Below are 10,630 nucleotides of genomic sequence, written 5' to 3' on the forward strand. Positions count from 1 at the left end.
GACTAAATAATAAACTAACAAACTTAGCTAGACATATTTGAATATGAATCAAATAAAACTTCCAGAAACAAAAATTGTCGTAACTAACATTTGAAACCTCAAATGACAAGATCAAAAGAAGAACAGACAAAGTTGAAGAGAGAATTAATGAATTGAAATATAAAGCTTACGAAATTACCAATAATTCAGTAATGAATGGTAAAAAATGTATAATATGAAAGAGAAGTTAAAAGACCTGGAAGAAAGTGGCTCCAGTAGTGCGAGCAGTAGCAGTTGCCAAGCAGAAGAGCTTTGAGAAGGCTCTCGGTGCACCATGGCCCACAGGCACCACCCACTGCCAAAATGCCCAAGAGGAAAGTCAGCTCCTCAGATGGGGCAGTGAAGGAGACACCCAAGAGAATGTCGGCGAGGTTGTCAGCTAAATATGCTTCAGCAAAGGTGGAAATGAAACCAAAACAGTCAGCAGGAAAGGAAAATCTATAAACAAAAAAAAATGCAAACAAAAGGGAAAAGGAGAGAAAATGGAAAATAGACTAAAGTAGCTGACAAAGAAACTACAGAATATTTTACTTGCAGAAAATGGAGAAACTAAAAACGAGGGGAGTCCAGCTTCTGGTGACGCAGGAGAAAAAGAAGCCAATTCTGATTAATATCATATCATGTCTTATCAGTGCTCCCTTCTTGTACAATCCAGAGGAATATTTTTATCAACTGTTTTATAAATGCAAGTTTTTATAGTAGCTCTAGAAACATTTTTAAAAAGGAGGGAATTGCACCTCCTCCCATTTTTTAGTGTAAATGCTTTTTTTTGAAAGAGGTGAAATTATTTGCTGGTTATTTATTTTGGGTACAACCAGAAAATAATGGGATATTGAATATGGGAAGTTTTGATTGTCTTGGGTGTCAGCTTAACATTCCATAAATGGGGGTAGTTTTTATATGTTATAATGCAAAGCATGCTAAATGGCAATTTGGAGTCAGTCGTGCATTTAATATGTCTTGAACATTTTAAATTACTTCTATTCTCATGTTTTTGGTAGAATTGTTTCCTAAAGAAAACCACTCCTTGATCTTGGCTCTCCCTGTCAGGATTTTGTGCACTCTGTACCATCTTTGGTTGTGGTAGCCCAGTTTTTTCCTAGTCATTTTGTTAATGTGCTGTGAAAGATTGAAAATTTGAGTATGTCATGTATATGGTATTAAATTGTGAATTAGCAGAACTTTGATGCAACAGCATATCAACATTTGAAGATATTGGTACTTGATATTTTATCAAGAAAAATTAGTCTCCAAATTTTAAGCTGGAAAGTGACGAGAATAACTGTTTAAAAAAGAATCACAACTACATGACTTTTTAGATTTTTGGTGCATACATTAAGAATTATGTACAAATTGAAATGTCTGTGTTCTTATCTTCAAAACAACCAATAAAATCTCAATTACGAAAGAAAAAAAACCATGGAAGAAATTCAACATTTATGATAAAAATTTTAGCAAACTAAGAATTAAAGGGAGCTTCCTCAACTCAATGAAAGACATCCACTAAAAACCTACCTCTACTGTTATATTTTATGGTGAAATACTTAATGTTTTCTCTCTAAGTTCAAGAACAAGCAAGGATATACACTCTCACCATTCCTACTGAACTTTTAACTCGAGGTTCTAACCAGTGCAGTAAGTCAAGGAAAAGAAATAAAGGGCATACAGATTGGCAAGTAAGAAATAAAACTGTCTCTGTTAGCGATAAACATAATTGTCTATGTGGAAAATCACAAAGATCTACAGAAATGCTACTATGAGTTTAGCAAAGTTATAGGATATAAAATCAACATAGAAAAATCAGTTGTATTCCTATATATTTGCATTGAAAAAATTAAAACGGAAATTAAAAAATAGTACCATTTACAACAGCATAGAAACATGAAATACTTGGTATAAATCTAACAAAACATGTGCAAGCTTGGTATAATAAAGACAACAAAACATTGGTGAGAAAAATTAAATAAGACCCAAATAAGTGTTTATGAATTAGAAAAATCAGTATTGTTAAGTGGTCAATCCTTCCCAATTTTATCTATAGGTTTAATGCAATCCCAATCAAAATCCCAGTAGGCTTTTTCATAGAAATCAACAAGGTGATTCTGAAATAGTTATGGAAATACAAAGAAACCTGAATATCTAAAACAACTTTGGAAAAAAAACATGCTACTTTATTTCAAGATTTACTTCAAAACTACACTATTTAACACATGTAATATTGACAAAGGATAGATACATATGTCGATGGAACTTTTAAAGTAATTAAACAAGAAGGCCATTAGACTGAGGTGGCTCTACTACCTTGGCACCCTATGTAAGCAAACCAAAACCTAATCCAGAATAAAGACTTCAACGTTAAGAAATCAAAACTTAAGAACAACCAATCACAGTTAATTAGGCTTTCCCAAATAAGGCAACTGCTTAAGCTATAGTGAATCAAATCATTTTCTTGCTTTATATCTGCATCTGCTGTATAAAAGCCTTCCCCCTGGCTCATGTCAGTAGATGGCCCCTAACCACTTTCAGTTTGGTGCTCCCTGATTTGAATCAATGTTTGCCCAAACAAACTCTTCCAACATTTAATGTACTTTAATTTACCTTTTAACAGATCAGAATTGAGAGTCTAGACTTATATTCACACATATATGGTCAAAATTGATTTTTTAAAACACTGCCAATTCAGTTCAATGAACAAATAGTATTCTTTTCAACAAATTGTGTTGGGAAAATTGGACATTAATTTTTATATTTATAAAAAATAACCTCAACCCATAAATCATGCCATATTAAAAAATTAAAATAAACCATAAACAGAAATGCAAAACCTAAAACTGTAAACTTTCTAAAAGAAAACATAGTGAAAAAATCTTTGTGACCTTGGGTCAAGCTAAGCTTCCTTAGATATTATACCAAAAGCACAATCCATAAAGAAAAAAAAAAAAAATCAAACTGCATTTCATAAAAAATTTAAGATTTTGCTTTTTGAAACACACTATTAAGTAGATGAAAAGGCAAGCCACAGCCTGGGAGAAAATATTTGCAACACACATATCTGATAAAGGACTATTATCCAGAATGTAAAAAGAATTCTCAAAAGTGAATAATAAATAGGAAGGGGGAATTCTGGTGGAGGTGACATGAAGATGTTGACAAATTGTGGGGACAGAGCCAGGAGTGCAGTTTCCAGGCTCTCAGCCTCACTTGGAAAGGTGCTGGTTCAGGTAGTAAATGGCCCTCAACTGTGATTGGATGGCCATCAGCTGTGGCTGGTTGGCTGTCAGCTGTAACCAGTGAGCCATTGGCCACTAATATAACCGCTGTGGCTACGCTAGCAGAAAATGGGGTCTAGCAAGAAGATGGTGGCTGGCAAGCGCGTAGTGTGGCGGAGTGTGGATTGCGGATTCTGTGGCTCCTGCTTCCTGTGTCTCCAACCCAGCCGCCAGCAAGAGTATAGTGGTATGACTCCCCTACCTATGGCTCCGTGGGTGTTCCTTTTTGGCCTCACCATGTCCTGCGTTCTTATGCAGGGAGCAGGACCAGAGACCCTGCATGACACCCTGCATGACACAAATACTCTCTTCCCAAAACAAAGATAAAATTGGACACATTTTTCAAACAACAACCTTTGCAGAGTTCTGGAAATTAGCCAAAGTCAAATAACAAATTGAGAAGCATTTATTCATTAAAAAATGTCAGAACTTTGAGTAAGAACAGTGGAATTTTGCAGTCTTCTTGTCTGGGGCTATTCCCATTGCCTCCCAGTCAGTGAGAATGATAATGTTACCAGAGTGGGGACAGCCATGAAAACCAGAAGTATATCCACAGGAGGGGATATACTTGAATTGAAGTAGGTGAAAACAGGCTGACAGCATTATCATTAAAAGTAGGAAACAGGGCCGGCCCGGTGGCTCAGGCGGTTAGAGCTCCATACTCCTAACTCGGAAGGCTGCCAGTTCGATTCCCACATGGGCCAGTGGGCTCTCAACCACAAGGTTGCCGATTCAACTCCTCAAATCCCACAAGGGATGGTGGGCTCCGCCCCCTGCAACTAAGATTGAACTAAGATTGAACAGGCAATTGAACAGGCACCTTGAGCTGAGCTGCCACTGAGCTCCCAGATGGCTCAGTTGGTTGGAGCGCGTCCTCTCAACGACAAGGTTGCCAGTTCGACTCCAGCAAGGGATGCAACTAGCAACGGCAACTGGACCTGGAGCTGAGCTGCGCCCTCCACAACTAAGACTGAAAGGACAACAGCTTGACTTGGAAAAAAGGCCTGGAAGTACACACTGTTCCCCAATAATAATACAATAATAAGTACACACTGTTCCCAATAATGGGAAATGGGAAATGGAAGAAACCAGACATAAAATACTACATATTGTATCATTTCACTTCAAATATACAAAATTCAAATAATGCAACCCTACAAATACATAAAACAGATCAGTAGTTGCCTGGGCCTGGGGTTGGGAGCAGAGATTGAGAGCAAATGGGCACAAGGGAACTTTTTGGGGTGAAGAAAATGTTCTAAAACTATATTATGATGATGTTTGTGCAAATTTACACTTAACAGTGAGTGTATTTTATGGCATGTAAATTGTATCTCAATGCAGCTGTTTTTCAAAATCCTTAATCATAGGACATAAAACAACCCAGTTTTAAAAATCAGGAAAATATTTTAACAGAAACCTCCCAAAGAAGATATAGATGATAATAAGCACATTTTAAATGCTCAATATCATTAGTCATTAGGGAAGTAAAAATTAAAACCACAATACAATGTTATTGCACATCTATTAGAATGACTAAAAGAAAAATGGGAAGAATGAAGAATATCTGGAATTCTTATACGTTATTGAGTGAAACTGTAAAACAGTGCAACCATTTTTCAGGGTGGAATTGTACAACGGTACAGACAAATTGGAAGACAATTTGGCAGTTTCTTATAGTAAAATATACACTTACCATATGACCCAGAAATCAGACTCCTAGGTATTTACCCATGAGAAATGAAAACATATATCTACACAAAAACCTGTATATACCAGAGTTGAGGAGACAGAGTTGACAATTCAAGAAGAAAGTGGATTGAAGTTGCAAGGCTGCATACTGGAGGTGAAAAATCTTCATAAAGACAGCACCAGTAATCTGGTTTCAGATGCGCACTGATCGGCATATTTGTGTGAGGGAGCCAAGGAGGGAAAGAGCCACTGAGAACAACAGGGGAACAATCACCAGAACTCAAAGAGCCAGGAATATTTCTTGTTCCCAACAACAAAGTGGAAAGACCTACTGACAAGCCAGGCATCCCCCGAGGTCTCAGGAGGGTATTGCCAAATGAGCTCTAGATCAAAGACTATTCTGGACCCATGTGAAAAAGCTTATAAGCGAGTTTCATACAGGTCAAAATTTCTTCCAAGTAACTACACCCAAGATCAGAGCTCAAAATTAAAGGAATGCAAAAAACTTCAGAACACAACAACTTAAAATTACAATATCTGGCATCCAATAAAAAATTACCAGGTATAGAAGTGTATTCTGGGAAGATGGTGGAGTAGGAGTACCTGGAATGTGTCTCCCCACTTGGACAACAATTGCACTGACAGAATCTGATGTAACTATTTTAGAACTCGGGGGTCTGTTGAAGGCTTACAACTTCCAGGGGAAGACTTGGATGGTAAATTACAGTTAATTTCAGTCAATTTCAGCATTTATTCAGTAGCAGCTACCTGTCCCCCACCGCCAGCCACATGGCAGGCAGCTGTGCACCTGTTCCGGGAGCAGCTAGCACGTAGTTTGTGGGAGCAAAGGAGGTTAAATAGGATTCTGTCCTCCAAATAGCAGTAATCTCTGCTCTAATTGCTGACTGCTGCTTGTGATCACACAGGTGCAGAAAAAGTAGGCAGCTGCTGTTGAACCTCCTCCCATTGGTGCAAACCCCTCTCCTTCTGGCTGAAGTGATTTCCAGGAGACTTAAAGGGTCAATGCCCTTTTATTTCCTCCTTCATTCATTTTCCACTTTTTCCTCTTCTGAAGCCTAATGTTAAAGATGAGGATATTGAAAAAAAACAAAAACAAAAAAAGAAAAACAAGGACAACAACTTCATATACAGGAAGAATTAGAAAGTGACCATGGATGCCAGGGAAAGACTCAGAAAAGACATAAGGTGGCTCAGGTGGTTAGAGCTCTATGCTACTAACCAAAGGCTGCCGGTTCGATTCCCACATGGGCCAGTGGGCTCTCAACCACAAGGTTGCCGGTTCAATTCCTCGAGTCCCGCAAGGGATGGTGGGCTGTGCCCCCTGCAACTAGCAACGGCAACTGGACCTGGAGCTGAGCTGTGCCCTCCACAACTAAGACTGAAAGGACAATAACTTGAAGCTGAACGGCACCCTCCACAACTAAGACTGAAAGGACAACTTGACTTGGAAGAAAAAAAAAAAGTCCTGGAAGTACACACTAGTCCCCAACAAAGTCCTAGAAGAAAAAAAAAAGACATAAGAAGAACTTAAATTTACACCTCAGACTGATCCTCAGCATAGAGTCAACCTACAATAAAAATAAACAAAAATAATAACAATGGCAAACCATGGGGAGAGAAGAAAATCTGTCTTCTAGAGTTACTACATTATTAGATTAAAAAGTTCAGTATTCAACAACAACAAAAAGACAAGGTATATAAGGAAACAGGAAAGTATGCACCATTCAAAGGGGAGAAAAATCAACAGAAATTTTCTCTGAAAAAGACATAATGACAGATATAACAGACAAAGACTTCAAAACAACTGTCTTAAAGATGCTCAAAAAATTAAAGGAAGATGTAGAGAAAATACAAGAAAATGATATGTGAACAAAATGGAAATATCAATAAAGACAAAGGGATAGAAAGCCTAAAAACGAACCAAGAATAAGTTTTGAAGCTGTAAAGAACAATAACTGAAGTGAAAATTTCATTAGAGGAATTCAAAGACATATTTAAGAAGGCAGAAGAATTAGTGAACTTGAAGATAGAAATGATCAAAGCTGAGGAACAGGGGGAAAAATGATGAAAAGTGAACAAAGCCTAAGGGACCTGCAGGACAGCATCAAGCAGACCAAAATACACATGATGAGAGTCCAGGAGGAGAGAGAGAGAAGGGGGCAGAGTGAATATTTGAAAAAATAATGGCTAAAAAACTTCTCAAATTTGATTAAATACATATTAATGTCAGACAATTAAGTTCACCAACTTTGTTCCAATGATGTTGCTAACCTTTTTTGACATCAGAGGGATTATTCATTACGAATTTTTACCAACTGGATAAACAGTTATCCAAGTTTACTATTTGGAAGTGCTGAAAAGGTTTTGTGAAAAAGTTAGATGACCTGAACTTTTCGCCAACAAGTCATGGCTTTTGCATCACAATACACAGCATTGGCTGTGAGAGAGTTTTTGGCCAGCAAACAAATAACTGTATTGGAACACCCTCCCTACTCACCTGATCTGGCCCCCAATGACTTCTTTCTTTACCTGAAGAAAAAGGAAATATTGAAAGGAAGGTATTTTGATGACATTCAGGACATTAAGGGTAATACGATGACAGCTCTGATGGCCATTTCTGAAAAAGAGTTCCAAAATTGCTTTGAAGGGTGGACTAGGCTCTGGCATTTGCGCATAGCTTCCCAAAGGGAGTACTTCAAAGGTGACCATAGAGATATTCAGCAATGAGGTATGTAGCACTTTTTCTAAGATGATTTTGTGAACTTAATTACCAGACCTTGTAAATACAATACAAACATTCAAGAAGCTCAACAAAGTCCAAGTAAGATGAACTCAGCGATCACACCAAGATACATATAATCAAACTTTCAAAAGACAAAGACAGATAGAATCTTGAAAGCAGCAAGAGAAGTGAATCATCACATAAGTGATCCTATGTAGATGATATGTAGATTTCTTATCAGACACTTTAGAGAGCAAGAGACAATGGGCTGATATATTCAAAGTACTAAAGGAAAAAATGTCAATCAAAAATCTTACATCCAGAAAAACGTCAAATACTGTATCCTTCAAAAGTGAAGGAAAAATTATGACAGTTTCAAATTTTTAAAAAGCTGAGGGAGTTTGTGACCACTAAAATTGCCATGCAAAAAATGTTCAAGGGAGTCCTGCAAGATGAAATGAAAGGACATTAGACAATAACTCAAAGTCAAATAGAGAAATATAGATCTCAATAAAGGTAAATACATGGGCAATTATAAAAACTAGTATTATCGTAACAATGATTTATAACTGCACTTTTCTACATGATTTAAGAAACTGATACATTTAAAGAAAAAAATTATCAGTATAAAGGCTAGTATTGTAACTTCAGTTTATAACTTCAAATCTTGTTTTCCACATAATTTAAGAGACTAATGCATTTTAAAAATTATTAATTTATGTTTTGGGGCACATGATGTTTAATGATGTAATTGTGTGACATCAATAACTAAAAAAAGTGGCAACAAAGTGTCTTTGTATGTTATTGAAGTTAAACTGGTAAAAATTCAAATTAGAATGTTATAACTCTGAGATGTTAAATGTAATTCCTGTGGTAACCACAAATAAAATACCCATAAAATATAAACAAAAGGAAATGAGAAAAGAATCTAAACATTTCACTACAAAAAAAGCAACTAAACACAAAAGAAGCCAGTAATGGGATTTCTGGTGAAGATGGCAGAGTAGGTAAATGCAGTGCTCCCCTCCTCTCAGGACCACATCAATTACAACTAAACTACAAAGCAATCATCACTGAAAATACCTGAAGTCTAGGTGAACTGAAGCCCTACAACTATGGATATACAGAAGCCCCCTTGAGACTGGTAGGAGGGGCAGAGACATGAAATGGGCTGGTCCCACACCCATATGTGACCATTAAAAATTGGGAGTGCTATCTCAACTCTGGAGGTACCCCAGAGGAGCCAGGGGTCCCAGCCCCATGCCAGGCTCCCCAGCTTAGGGTTCCAGTGTCGAGGAGAGAAGTCCCCATAACTTCTGGCTCTGAAAACCACTAGAGATTGTGGCTTTGTGAGATGGAGGGCAGCTGGAGTCCCTGGTGCTCCTCTTAAAGGGACCACGCATGGACCTACTTGCTGATGGACTCACTCCCTCTGAGCTCCAGCGCTGGGGCAGTGGCTTGATAGATGTCAGGGACAAATGAGGAGGAACTGAATTGTCAGGCTCAGGATGAGGGCTGGAGGGGCAGCTTTCTCCTAGACAGAGGAGCTGGTGGGAGGCATTGTTTCTTTGATGAGTCCTCCCCACTCTGTGTGTGCAGATGCAGGCAGATGCCATATTTCAGTCTCCATCAAGTTGGTTATCACCTTTCATCTGCCCTGTCTCAGTGATTTCCAGAGACCCTGCCCCACCCAATTTCAGGCACACCAAAGCTGCTTTCAGTGGATTTTCCATATAAGCAACCTGTCTTAGCTCATGCTGTGAACTTTCATAAAATCTCTCAAAGTTTCACAAAACCTAAACAAGCAGCATCTGGCTTTGGCGTGTCCCATACCTCTGGCTGAGTAGCCTAAAGTCTAGCACAAGTGACAGCAAGCCTTGGTTCTCAGATTGGTTTCTCAACGCAACTCTAATCCTAGTTTAGGCAGTAGCCATCTGTGATTGCTCTGTGGCTCATACCAGGTGGCCCCAGGTAGAGCACATGCTGTGGCTAAACTTGGCCTGCAGTGGGTTCCCTCCTAGGAGGCCCCAGGGCTGGCACACCTGGTGACCAGCTTCAGACCATGCTGGAGCATCACCTCATCACCTCCAAGGACAGCACATGCAGAGGGAAGACTGGGAAGGCACCAGAGCTAAAGCAAACCCTGCTCTGTAGGGTCAGCCCTTGCACAACAGCTCCTCCAATCATGGCTAGTCTTCAAAATGAATCAGCCTGAGAGTCAATCCCTCCCATTGATGTGCAAACAGCAATCAAGACTCAACTTCAAAAGGAGGGCACACAAAACTCATACAAGGGACACACCTGGAGCACCCAGCTCTGGTGACAAGGGAGACTGTGCCACTGGGCCCCACAGGACAACTACTACATAAGGCCACTATATTAAGATGGGGAGACATAGCAGCCCTACCTAATACATAGAAACAAACACAGGGAGGCAGCCCAAATGGGGAGACAAAGAAACATGTCCCAAATAAAAGAACAGAACAAAGCTCCAGAAAAAGAACTAAACAAAATGGAGACAGGTAATCTACCAGACACAGAGTTCCAAACATCAGTTATAAGGATTCCCAATAATCTCAGGGAGAACTTCAACAACGAGATAGGAAACATAAAAAAGAACCAGTCAGAAATGAAGAGTACAATAAATGAAATGAAGAATATATTAGAGGGAATCAATAGTGGATTAGATAAAGCAGAGGATTGAATCAGTGACTTAAAAGTTAAGATAGCATAAAAACACCCAATCAGAAGAGTGAAAAGAAAAAAGAATCCAAAAGAATGAGGACAATTGAAGGGACCTCTGGGACAACATCAAGCATACCAACATTTGCATCATTGGGGTGCCAGAAAGAGGAGAGAGATAGAGCAAGGGATTGAAAACTTATTT

General features: G+C 38.7%; 1 pseudogene; it reads left to right on the forward strand.

Annotated features, from left to right (window-relative positions):
• The first annotated feature begins 342 nt into the window (after nt 1–342).
• LOC109457803 (non-histone chromosomal protein HMG-14 pseudogene) lies at nt 343–650 on the forward strand (annotated as a pseudogene).
• The last annotated feature ends 9,980 nt before the right edge of the window (nt 651–10,630 follow it).

The sequence above is a fragment of the Rhinolophus sinicus genome, chromosome 3 (assembly GCF_057876585.1).
Source record: "Rhinolophus sinicus isolate RSI-liver-muscle chromosome 3, RSI-T2T, whole genome shotgun sequence".
Lineage (NCBI taxonomy): Eukaryota > Metazoa > Chordata > Mammalia > Chiroptera > Rhinolophidae > Rhinolophus > Rhinolophus sinicus.